Below are 14,238 nucleotides of genomic sequence, written 5' to 3' on the forward strand. Positions count from 1 at the left end.
ACTTAGCACATTCTCTATGTTTTGAAATGCAAGAAAATATTTTCTACTTAGCACTTAATTATTTTGTTCATAAGCATTTTTAATTTTCTAAATTATCTATTTGGGTCAGGGAGAGCATTTTATTCTGTTTGGCACAGCACCCTTCCACCCTCTATCCGCCCCGCCCCTCACCCCCCACCCATACACATAGATACAGGTAAAATCCCACCACCACAAAACATGCAGGGGCATTGCTGTCCTGTCCTTCTGCCTCCCCCCACAAAATTTACACACTTCATGCTTCTCACTCAGCTTCCTGAATTGTGTGCAGTTAGCTAGCAGAAAAGCCAGTACTGATTGATTGTTAGGGCTGCCTAGAGTTTCAATGAAATGTGGAATTTTATTGCCACATTTTGTTGCAAAATTAATAATTCTGCGAACTTGAATGATTTTTTTTCTTACAAACAGCAATTAAGTAGTCATATCCCGTATCATTGTGCTATAATTAACTCTATCTCATTCTTATTTTGTATGATCTTGGGAAATAAGAAAAAAAGAAAATTTGCCATTCCTATGTAGAAATATCTTCTTTTAAGATTATATTGTGAAATCAGCTTTGGTTTATATTTTAAGATTAGAACTCAAATTGCTAATGCAAACTATGGCAAAACAGAAATAATCCTCTGACTTCCATCAAAGAACCAAAAACCCCCAACAGGGCTATCTATTCAAGTCTGCAAGACTTCAAGCTTCAGAAGCACCAAGGTAACCCATGTATAAAGCAAAAACCAAGGTAATATTCTACAGAAAGTTGACCCTAGATGGTTGGAAGCCCATACATCTGAGTACCTGTGGGGCATTGGAGAGACAGTGGGGGCGAGTGTTTGTATGTTTATGTGTGTATATGCTAGGGGGTGAAGACTATGCAAGAGAGGCCATTATAGCTTACTGGTTAGCCTCATGGACTCTGGAACTAGCCTGAATGAGTTTAAATTACAGCTTGGTCATTTATTAATTATGTGACTTTGGGCAAAACAAAGGCAAAATGGTAACTACCTCTTAAGACTGGTGTCAGGATTACTTGGGTTAATACATGAAAAGCACTTAGAACAGTGCCTAGCAAGTGGTGAGCACTCAATAAATATTAGCAACTGTCATTACACCAAATAGAGGAGTGTGATGCATCTAATACAAACTTCATCATGTTCAAAAGGAAGCCTAGATTCACCTGAAGTTTGAAATATGAGCCACAAAGAATGAGGAACGTGACATTAAATATAAGAATTTTAAAATGAGCTTCTCTAAGCCATTGAAAAGATCTGGCAAAGTGTAGTCAGGTTATTTAGATGGGCTAGACAAATTGCTTCTCCCAAGTCTCCACCTATGTGAGTGCTCACATCACAAGACAGCAGTGTAAAATTCTCAATAATATCTAAATAAATTAATTCTATCAGATATCCAAATACTGCAAAAATAGAAAAAAATCCCAAAAAACACATTAAAAATTCTCAGAAATATTTATCCTTAACATCCCTTACGTGATTAATGATATACTCATTTAGAGCAGAATAATGGATATCTAATGATACACAACACGTAGAACAAAATGCATTTACAAATGTTAAATGTACATATATATTCTGTCAGAAAATTGAATGTATTAAGATGATTTTAGTTTACTTTTATTATTCAGTCTGTTGTTTACTATATTTAGATAATAAAATTCCATTAGCATTATACATGACTTATGAGTTCAAAACAACTTTTTAGTAGCAGCATAGGAAATGTGCGGGTGGGGCAGGGTTGATAAATGGGCTCTATGAGAAGAATAATGGTAGGCTTCGCACTCCTTTCATAAAGAATATTTCAAATTTATCATATAAAGTGAGTTCCTGCAAGTGTGGTGACAACCTGCGGGAAGAATAAAGGACCTACTCCTAACAATGAACAGAATAAAAGTAGAATTGGAGAATACTCAGGCATTAGAGGGTATGTACCATGTAATCAAGTTCATATTGATCAAATATTGAGGGAAAAAAATGACATCCAAGGTTTTCCTAGGATGCTTCCATACTCAAATATAGCCACATGGCTAAGGTAATCTTGCATTATATGCTCAGCTATAAGGCTCTAGACTTCAATGGAAAGTGATCATTTTCATAATGTTAAATTCCCTTTGTGAGTGTGGATCCCATTTACTTGCTACCAGTCAGCATTCCTGTCACTTTACTCCAAGATGAATAGCTTGGTTATAGCAGGAACCAGGAGCTGTCTTGCCCATCTCCACCAGGTGTATGTGTAGCACGGGGGATCCCAACATCATGGTTGAAGCTCTTTAGATGACTTGTCACGCCCAGGATTCACCCTTTAATTACCAAAGTGAGGTGAAAAGAGAGAAAAGGATTGTCTCCTTGGGTTTTAGAGTCACTTTATTCTCTGAGTTTCTAGGTGCTGGTGAGAAAGTTAGAGCTGGGAAAGAGAAAAGGGATCCCCATGACTTGTCCTTTTATCCCGAGGGGTAATCCAATACTGCTTTTCTCCTTTTGTTCCATGGCAACTGTGCAAGAGACTTTAGTAGATGTCCCTCAGTTGGGGTTTATATGATGTTGATTAGCCTGAGTTATGAGTTTTTGGGAGGAAGAGCACAGAGGTAAACTGCCATTTTCAGCATATCATATCAGGAGCACAAACTATCGACGTGATTTATCACTGTTGATGTTAACCCTGAACACTTGCCTAAGATAGTGTTTGTCAAGTTTCTTCACTGTAAAGTTACTCTTTCTTCCTTTCTCCATACAGTCCTCTTTGGTAAGAACTTTCTGTGTACAACCCACACTTAAAAATTAGAGAGATGTGCTTCACCTCCTTGAGGATGAATTGTCTACATAGAATAGTTGAAATTCTTCTGCATGGGAGATTGGTTTTTATTTGTTCATTCATTCTTTCAATTATTCATTCATTTATGGCAATATGGACTCATGAATATTTATTTTATATTTTGAGTTATAAACCAATATTACTTTATTTTGTTGCCCAAATTTTTCCAGCTTTGGTTATTGAGGACACTTTCAGTTGGTTGGCCATGACCTTGCAAAAAGTCAAATTCCTCAAAAACAAAAAATGTCTAAGAAACTGTTACAATCAACTAAATGTGATGCAATATTCTAGATGGAATCTTGAAACAGGGAAAAGATATTAGGTAAAAGTAAAGGAAATCTGAATAAAGGATGGGCTTTAGTTAATAATAATGAATCAATAATGGTCTGCTAGCAAATGTACCATACTAATGTAAGATGTTAATAATAAGAGATACTGTGTACAGGGTTTGTGGGGACTTTTTGTATTACTTTTGCAATTTTTTGGTTAATCTAAATCTAAAATAAAATGTTAAAAAGAAACCATAATGCCTTAGTTTCCACTCAGTAGATTCTTTTAAATAATTTCAACTCTTATTTTAGAGTCAGGGGGTACATGTTCATGGGTATACTGCATGATGCTGAGGTTTGAGGTACAATTGAACCCATCATCCAGGAAATAAGCCTAATACCTAACAATTTTGCAACCCTTGCACTCAGCAGAATTTCAAGGAGTTGAAGATCTAATTTGAGCAGAGCTCCTGCCTGCCACAAAGACCTCAAGAGCCAGCTGAGTTCTCACCATAAACTGAAATATTCAAGATCTCTTATTCTAAATTGATTTTCAAACCTCTCAAAGGAACTTTTTCTGCTTACTAGAAAGTTAATTCAATAATTGTGATCTGAAACTTCTCATGTGCAGACAAGCAACTGACAAATTAAATTCAGGCCACTGTATATAACCAAACTCTCTCAGAGGACCTAATGCCACTTGACTGGGTTGGGGCTGCTGTGTAGCTTTGGAGTCATCTTGCACATCGCTAACTATCTGTGCTTGATTCCAAAGGTGGCTTAGCGTCTATGGTCAATTCCACCTTAATAGCCATGTAAATAGTTCCTGGGTGAAGCCCAGACCATAGGGAACATTATCTCTCCTCTTCTGGAAATGATAACTCTGCATAGCCAGACTCAAATTACACTGACCTTTTTGATAGCCATGTCACATCCTACAGTGACAGTCAATTAGGTTGCCCAGCTCACTCTGAGGTTTTTTTAAGCACTGGAAATTAACAACATTTTGTGTGTGTTTTATTAAACGTCTGTATTTCTGATTTGTGTCTCAATGCATTGATGTTTATTTCTTGGCCCATTTATTTCTGAATTTACAGCTTTTCCTTTTCTATTCACTTTTCTCTTTGATGCAACACTTAATTTGTGTTAGGAAGAAATAAATAAGTTACCACTTTTAAGATGTGAAAGACCCAAAATAGCTCTGAGATTTGCTGTTTTATGAATGATTGAAAATCAAAGTCATACTTAAGGTGAGATCAAAAGACACATAATGCTTTCCAGCCTAAAATATGCATCTGAGATTTAGGGGTAGCTACAAATGTAATTATTATAATCATGAAATAATTGCTGCTTTCCTTCAGTATTTTCAGGGGAGGCATTTCACTCAGAAAGTCAGGATAGGGGGCTGGGCATGGTGGCTTATGCCTGTAATCCCAGCACTTTGGGAGGCTGAGGCGGGTGGATCACTTGAGGTCAGGAGTTGGAGACCAGCCTGGCCAAAATGGTGAAACCCTGTCTCTACCAAAAACACAAAAATTAGCTGGGCATGGTGATGCATGCCTGTAATCACAGCTACTCAGCAGGCTGAGGCAGGAGAATTTCTTGAATCCAGGAGGCAAAGGTTGCTGTGAGCTGAGATTGTGCCACTGCACTCCAGCCTGGGCACAGAGTAAGACCCTGTTTAAAAAAAAAAAAAAAAAAAAAGAGAAAGAAAGTCAGGGTAGGCTTGCCACCAGAAAAGCCTTCAAATGGGAAGTACTTGTTACTTGTTTCTCCAAGGGCTAGTCTTTCTAGAAGGGGATTTCATGACAAGTATATTGAAACAGCTATAAAGATAAGGTATCTACCTGGTAAAGTTCTCAGGGCCTACCAGTAAACCACTGGAAGCCTTTCTTCAGAAAACACAGAGGTAACACTCCTTTGCTGAAGCAAACATATTAATTTGCTTTTTTGTTTAATTTGTCTTTATTGCTAAAATCATTACCACCATGGAAAAGCATGCATTAGTTACCAATGGTTCAGAATGTTCTTCTGAGTACCTTACAAAGATAACTGCATACACCTGTACTGATAATCTTGCAGTCAATACTGCACAAGGTATAAAATGAGACAGGTGCGTCCAGGTAAAGCTCCTGGATGGTAAGAATTATTTTACTTATCTCTCTATTTCCCAACATACTCAGCATACTGCCTTGTTGGTAAGTGCTTTAGAAATATTTGTTGCATCAAGCCGAATTACAGTGAGAAGAGGCAAAGTGTGTATCATGCCAAATCCCTTAATTCCCCAAATCCGCATACTGCCAACAACAAACTGTAAATCAGAACTGCTACAGATATATTTGAACTTCTGTTTAAATTCCTCACTAAGTTAGTGCTTTTAAGTTTAACACTCTAGTCACATTCCTGGCAGGAAGAGAAGCACCAAGAAGGAAAATTAGAGAAGTCTAGTCTAGTGCTCATCTTGGCATTGCCATCTGGCTGCAGAAGCCCCAGGGCAAGAGGCATAATGCTTCTCACCCTCAGTTTTCTTACTTGGGTGGTAAGCGGGAAAGAAGGAGCAAAAGCCAACTTTTTAAACTTTTTTACCACTTAAAAAATAGAAATTTTACACATAACCATATTTAACTGTCATTTGATGACTTTCTATCATTAGCACCATCTTAATGACCAAGCAGCAACTTTCAAAAGGAATGTAGCAGTTACGCATCTTAAAGAGTTCAGAGTCTGATGCTTAGAAAGGAAAGGACATTTGCTAATTGCCCATATTTTAGGTTGCATGCCTGGTATTTAAGAACCAGCATCATATGAAAACAACACTGGGAATTCACTCTGGGTTGCCTGGACCACACACTAGCTGGTCCTGGTGATTCTTCTTTTCTCAAATAGGGTAGGGGGCAGCACCCAATTTCAGTTTAAAATGGAATTGAAGACTACTTCTCTGAGTAGGCCTCTGCAACCCAAGAATGGGCCCCAATACTTCCCAGACTCTCAGAATTTTTATATCAGGCAACTGATAATCCCAGAAAATGCTTGTAAATATTTAACACTCAAAATCTGGACAGTCTTGGGCCAAACAGCCTATGTATCTCATCTTAATGAAGTTCTTTTCTTATATGAATAAAAAGAGATATCCATGGGCCTCCCTAGTGGAATAAAGTCCACACTATATATGATGCAGATTTCCTGACCTCATGTGCCTCTCCACAGACAGATGGGAACACCGGGGGATTTTCAGTATCTGTGGCTTGTTTGCCCTGGCCTCATCAGTGCTTCCTTTCCCCTACAAATATTCTTCAGTGAATGTCATGTGATGTTTTGCTTGGCCCCTTCCTCCACCAATAGAAATCCTTAAGGGATCATCTGGCACAAAAATATCATAGAGAAAAGTGTATGGACTTTGGGTTTGAAATGTATTACTTACTGTCATATATTAGTTCATGGATTAGTATTTAAGTTTTCTTGGTCTTAGCTTCCTCTACAATGAGACTGATCTTCCCCTCAGTTTTATTTAGATATTAAATAAAATGATGAATGCACATCATTTATCACAGGCACTGCTACAAAGTATGAACTCTGTCTTTTCATTCTTTTCCATGACTTTTCCAATGTCTTCCATAATCTTCCATCACACGTACCTTTTAGTTCTAAAATTAAGAGGAAAAAATGAAGGAATAAGGGAGAGAATTGAAGGACACTTATCAGATAAAGGACTAGAAGTGGAGAGCAGCAAGGCAAGGAAGCAAACTTGAAAGAAGGGTGGTTTCAGAAGAATAGAATAAAACTTCTGGGAAGCTTTTTTTCTGACTTCCAGTATGTTTCGGTATCACCATTAACTCTAGGCCTAAGCAGAGAGCAGCTGCAAATAATTTTTCTATTCTTATTTATTTATCCTCAAATAAAGATTGATATATATGAGTTCTCTACATTTTCAGGTACTTGTGAGGTCTGCCTGGTATTCAAATTGCACCCTAATAGGTACCAAAGGACACAGCAGCACTTCACAATACCATGGTCTGTGTTTTGGTAAAGCATCATTATAAACTTCCCTGCAAGCTAAGTGGTAACAGTTCCCAAAGACAGACTGCGCTATACAGAGGCTGTCATGATGTGCTTTCATTTATGACCATATGATTTATATTGGGCAATGACAACAGCATCATGATAATCACCATGGAATTCAACTTAGAGAGATTTACAACTCTTTAAATGGATACAGTAGCTTTCAAGCTGTCAAAAAAGAGAAATAGTTTATAACGGCAGCATTTTAACAGGATAAGAAAACAGAGTCCTGTAAATATCAGAATGAGATTATTAATCTGCTATTAATATGAACTGCCGTGTTTTCTAAGCATGAAAATAAAGCAATTTTCATTTTTGTTCCTCTTTTTTAAGTCAGTCTGACCTCTTGACTTGAAATATTCATTTATAAATGAATCACAATCAGAAATATAGGGAGATCAGACCAAATTCTGGACCAAAAGGGAAGGGCTATATTATTATTGGTATTTATCCTCAAAGATGGATGAATATTGTGATTTTTAAATTATATTAACCTTGCCCCTGTACACCCCAGTCCACAAAGTAAAAATTCCTGTTTTATACTTTTCAAGGTGGTTTTATCCTGTTCAAGGAATTTTTATGGTGAGTGCAGAACTCTGCAAAGCATCTTCCAAATGGGAATTGCTGATCCAAACTGGAAAAAAAAAATCTGTCTGTTTCTCCTGAAGCCAGTTTTATATGAAGGTAGATAATTATTGAAAAATATATCTTGAACTTGAATTATATATGGACTTTGCAGTTTATAAAATACTTTCACATATTTCACCTGGGAAGTGCATGTCCATGTGCACTTGGGGGCATTTTAGCTCTCTTGAGCCTCTTCAGCCCCAGATTTCTTATCCATTGACTATGTCACAATGCATGAAATTTCCATCCAATTCACTATAGCAAAGTGCAGAAAGTGCTGCATTTGGAATCAGAAGTCATGTGTATATGCCTCATCTTTGCCATTTACCTGTTGTATTAGGTTGGTGCCAAAGTAATTGCGTTTTTGCCAATGGCAGCCTAATAGTTTACCACGAGGCAAATCATTTATCTCTGAAGTATTTGTTAATTCCTAAAATAAAATTACCTGAACTTGATGCTCACAAGAACCCCTTTTATCTCTACTATTCTATGATCACATATTCTCTTCTTTTTATTCACACCTAAGTAATGAGTATATGTTACATACTAGCTTTCTATTTTTAAGCCAGGAAGAGAGGCAGCCACAGCAGAAGTATTTTAGAATGCAGACTCAAAAGCAGAGGCAGGTTCTAAGGGCGCCTCTTCAAACCAAGAGGACATCAAGGATTTAGAGTTGAGAATGGATTCAAGGCAGAACTCCCAAGTATCTGAGGCTTGAAGGGCAGCTGATGTGGCTAAGAGCAGAGGCACGCCTTGTACTATTGTTTATATAAAAGTGCTGCACAATAAGTCACATTAGGAAAGTCTAGGCAAGCCTTATAACAAGTGGCCCAGGAAATGTGCCCTGTACACATTTAACACTAGTCACATCATCCAAAAGAAGGTCTTAAATAAGGGGCTGGAAGCATCAGTGTAGATGATATTTGCCTACTTTTCAAATTTTATTCATCTCAGAAGACTGCCTGATGGGTGAAAATAAGGATATTCATGGGAATGAAGAAAGATGATTTCTATATTCTTATTTTTTTAATTGCTGTATCACTTCACAGTGGCAAGCCTGTTAAAGATCCGTAGGCAATCAGATAAAATGAAAAATTTGGCAGAAAATTGGAAGAACAATGTAGGAAGAAAGGAATCTGTGTTTACATTGAGAATACTCATTTGAGTAATAAAGATTCACAAAAATGAGAGAGAATTTTAGTATTGTTTTTACTCTCTCTTTAAAAAAATGCCTTTGAGATTTTTTTCAAGGCTAGCCTTCAATCTGTAGATTACTTTGGGTAATCCGGACATTTTGACAGTATTATTTCTTCCAATTCATGAACATGTGATGTCTTTGCATTTATTTGTGTCTCTTTCAATTTCTTTCATCAGTGTTTCATAGTGTCTAGTGTACAAATATTTCGTCTCCTTGGTCAAGTTTATTCCTAAGTATTTTATTCTTTTTGAAGCTATTGTGAACAAAACTGCTTTCTTAATGTCCTTTTTGGATGGTTTGTTGTTAGTATATAGAAACACAACCTATTTTTATATGTTGATTTTGTATCCTGCAACTTTACTGAATTCATTTATTAGTTCTAACAGGTTTTTTTTTTTTTTGTAAAGAACATTACTTGCAAGAAAAAGCTTTTGTAGAGTCAAGGTCTCGTGACACATAGTGGTTAAAAACCTTAATTGAGGTGTCATGGCTTAAGCACAAAACTAGACCTAGAAAGAGTAGTCCATGGTTAATAGAATTTAAAGTCCTGATCGTCTACCAAAAAAAAAAAAAAAAAATCAGCATTCTTTCTGTTACCCAGCACAGACTTCCCTACAGTTGTCTTATTCCAGAGAATATCAGAAACATTAAGAGTACAGCATCTGAGTTCAAAGAAAGGTAGATTAAAAGAAATAAAAATATTTCCTAATTTCAATGACCACAGAATATAAATGAATAAGAAAACAGAGAGAAAATGTCCTTGATGTGTTAGACACATTTACCTTCGACATCATAATGTTTTAAGTGACATAATGCATAAAAGGAAAAAATGGATTTCATGATGTTATTACTTTACTGAAGAGGCAATTCTTAACTAAAAAGATCTGATCTGTTGTGATGATTAGTTACCTACTTTTTCCAGAAAAAAAATTAGATTTTAAAAAGACCTTAAAGTCCCCTACACCCCCGACACACCCAGGCACTCATTTAGATGAATCTGAGCATCCAGAGAGAATAGATGCCAGGTGAGATTGGAGGAGATGCCCCTGGGACTAGGCTTCTTTACTTGGAATCCAGACATCCTTTATTTTGCTTTTTAAAGTGACTGAAAACCAGTTTTATTACTTTCCAATGCCATTTCTCTTCCCTGTTTTCTTACATTTTTCTCTTCCTCTTTTTCTCTTCTTATCCTTCTTCTAATTATGATCATTGTTTATAGTTTTAAAATTCCTTGTTAATGGAATTTCAATCCCAACAATTCACATTATTTTACTAAAGGCTGAATGTAAGTTTCTTTTTGAGGTAATTCTATTTTATATTGTTTCCTTTCCCAGTGATTCTGTCATATCAATCAATGGCAGATTTTTACAATTTTGTAAGAAATTGTCAGGATTAAAAAAAGAATATGATACCTGCTGTGGGGATTTAGAACATTTCAGTTAGTAAGTCAATGAAGTTATCAAAAATAGATCTGAAGAGATTACCGCAACAGCAGCTCTTGAAATAGTGTGAAATTAATCATCTGGGAAATAAGGTAAAGCAAGAAGTATCCAGGCAGAGAGTCTGCAGTAGGCCTCTAAAGCTTTAGAGATTGATTCCTGGATATTGCAGCCCTTGTGTGCTACTACAAGGAATTCCTGGAAATAGTATTAACCCAAATCCCAGCAGTGCATAAAGAGCCCTGGGTGTAGGCTCTGGACACAGAACAACAGTTTGTGTGGGTAACAGCATGGTATATTATAAGAAGACAAATGTCATATACAAATTTTAGTTGTTTTAATTATAGTCTGCAGCTGTTATGCAAAGCTAAAAATAATGTAACTGTCACTGTCAAAACGTATTTTTTTCAAAGGGGAATGTCTTTACAAATGGCACTGTAGTGAATACAGCTACTAAATTTAAAGACTCCCAATTTAAAGTGGATGACTAGGTTCTCTCATGCAGTTGGTGAAATTTGTTAAGATCTTCATTTCTTTCAAGACCAGGAAATATGCTTTCAACATGAATCAAGTCCTCTGTTTGAGTGCTCATAGACCTCTATTTAGGTGTAGCTTCTCATAGAATTGATAGCATATTTGCTATGAATTTTCTGGCTTCTATTAAAGGTTTCCTTCTGCTTCCTTCAGCTGGGGGACTTTAAGCATATAATATTTTTTTTCATTTTTTTCTTTCGAAATGATAGTGCTATTTAGAAACAAGAGGTTAATAAAGAAATAGAGAAGACAAAAATTACTGTCTTAATGGTTTTTATTTTAATTGTCAGATACTTAACTATAGCCTTAGATAATTGTCACAGCAAGATACATAAATGTCCATGAGAAAAATACCACAGATAATTTCAATTATATAAGACTTCATTATATTCATTTAGTGGAAACTGTAGTATTAATTGGTACATTCAAAAATTCATATAATTATCATTTCTTTTTCAGTATTTAGATTACCATATGCCATTTCTTCTTCTTAAAGTGTAAAAATACTTCTGTGCTTTAAAATGCTTTCAATGTCAAAAGAATTACTAGATGGTAAAAAAATTCCACTAACCAGGGAGCTTTCTTTTTTCTTTCTTTCATTTTAGTGATTGTTAGGAGATGATTTGATTTTTTTATTCTGAAATTTTTGTTATCTCTCAATCAGGTTTTTATTGGACTCCAGTCAATGCCAAACTATTAATATGTGCTTGGTACTTACCATATCATATTATAACAATCAGAAGTCACAATAATTGGGCCATTTGGGAGTAACATCTGAATAAATAATTTCATCTTGTATTGTTTAGAAATATAACCAATTCAGAGCTGAAAACCGTAGAAAAATTTTAAAATATGAGATTGTACCTTATTTTATGATAAATTGAATTGTGAAGAAAAGGAGTTTGTCTTTTAAATATTTTAAAATGCTATATTTATAAAATTTGTACATTTTTTGAGACAAATCAATAAAATACAGATAAGCAAGCAACATGAAAGTGTTCCCCCATATCCTATAATCCTAGCCTGTGGGTTTAACACCACAGTCATTAGATCTGTCTGCCTGAGAAATATCTTCCTTTATGTATTTCCAATTTCATGGTTAAAAAACTGTCATGAAAGAGTAGACCAATTTTTAGATAATAAAAATAAGTGTCTCTATAGAACTCATCACGATAAATAAAGACCCATATTTCTCTTGGCTGGCATTGAAGCAGAGAACTATTTTTAATCACAGATTTACTTGGGAGTCCATTAACAAACTAAAATCAATGGCCACTTAGGAGTAATCCTAAATACTGTACATTTTAAAATGCAAATGAGAATGAGTCCATGGAAAAATGATTATAGGGTCAAACCTTAAAAATAGGAATACCAGGGTGGGATTAGAAATGAAGATGCATTGTCTTCAGATTTACTAGAAATGCGTGGCCTTTCCAATATCCTAAATGAACTAACACAGAAGCAGAAAACCAAATATCACAAGTTCTTACTTACAAGTGGTGGCTAAACAAAGAATACACATGGACATAAAAACGGAGAAAGTAGACTCTGGGAACTCCAAAAGGGGAAAGGGTGGGAGGGGAATGAGGGTTGAAAAATTACCTATTGTGTACAATGTCCAATATTTGGGTGATGGGTACAATAGAAGCCCAACCACCAGCATTATACATGCAGTACTCATGTAACAAAGAAGGACATATACCCCCTGAATCTAAAATTTAAAAAAAGAAAGTTATGGCCTGTAAAGAGCAGTTTCAATCACCCCGGGAAGGTGAAGCAATTAAGTGTCCAGGTGCGGAAGGTTTTAGATTTGTTGAGCATCACGAGATTCAGTCCACTGTGTAATAAAGCTTCCCAAATTTGTTTCCGTAACCTTGTTCTCTGTCTGAGGTACACCGTACTCAGTCATCAGTAAAGTCTCCTGCTGAGAACTTGCACGAGGGATTGTGTCTCAGGCACCAGCTGGAAACATCATTTATGTTGTACCGATCTTCCTGGCAAGAGACTCAGCCTCTATGGACACAGGGAACCTGGGAGCCTGTCTCCCTGCTTCGCGTTAAAAGAAATCATTCCTCTTTCCTCCCATAATCAACTAAGTTCAAACCCAATCACATAAGTTCAACTCCGTAAACTGTATAGGTTATACAATTCAAAACCACACTGGGCCCTAAATAGGAGATATCTAATTCACCTAAGGTTTTCTCCGTGTAAATACAGAGAAAGCGCTAATATTTGGACTTGAATTTATTATAAATGAAAAACAGTTCTTAGAGGGAGCCAGAGATTCTGATGAGAAATCAGACTTCTGACTTCTATTTTTTTCCTTGAAAATCACTACTCTTTATTTTTTTCTTTTTAATCACAGAATATACTGTCATTCTAGGTAATGATGAAAACCTAAATAAATGACTGTTTACTGAATTCCTACTAAACTCCAGGTACTATGCTAGGCATTTTACATTTTATATTTAATATGTCAAATTCGTTTATAAATTTTATATGGCAAAAATTTGTAATAATAGGAGAAAGAGAAATTCAGGATTGGAAAGAAAGATGTTGATGAGAAAAACTCATGGTTTTGCACTACAGCTTTAGAGGAAGGGAGCTGAGTCAAAACCCACCAGAGCTGTCCCGTCTGAATGGGAAAGAAGGTCAGCTGTTCTCTAGCGGTGGGATGGAACCCCACTAAAAGAACCTACTGAGCTTCACTCTCCTCTGGCTAAAATTATACAAATAGAAACAGGGGCATGACTTTTCCTTATGGGATTCTCCCTAAAGTTTCCCTAAGACTTTTCCTTTCTGGAATATCAGGAAATAAGAAAAAATGGTGGATATCATTATTATTTAATAAATGTGAAATATTATGATGGAGAAAAATTAGGAAACTTGCCCAAGGCACAACTTCTCATTATTGGGGAATATAAATCAGTATACTAGTCCAGACTTAATTAGTGAGCTTTCTTAAATCATTCCAAACACTATTACAGTCCTCCTTACACTGAATGTTGATTAAATGTATGCAAATCTGTTGCCTTTCCTAAGTTTGAACTACTTTACTAAATGTGTTCATTTTTACTTTCCTCCCACCCCCGTTGTACTTAGTACTGTTCACCCATCCTTTCAATCGATATTTACTGAGTTGTGTGGCACTGTGCCAGGAATAGTCTGTCTCATGGAATATTGAATGTAGTTGGTGCTACAGACAATAATAAATGCCAACAATAATTATCATAAAACCGTATTTGTAATTAGGACA

This window comes from Pan paniscus, chromosome 6 (assembly GCF_029289425.2).
Source record: "Pan paniscus chromosome 6, NHGRI_mPanPan1-v2.0_pri, whole genome shotgun sequence".
NCBI lineage: Eukaryota > Metazoa > Chordata > Mammalia > Primates > Hominidae > Pan > Pan paniscus.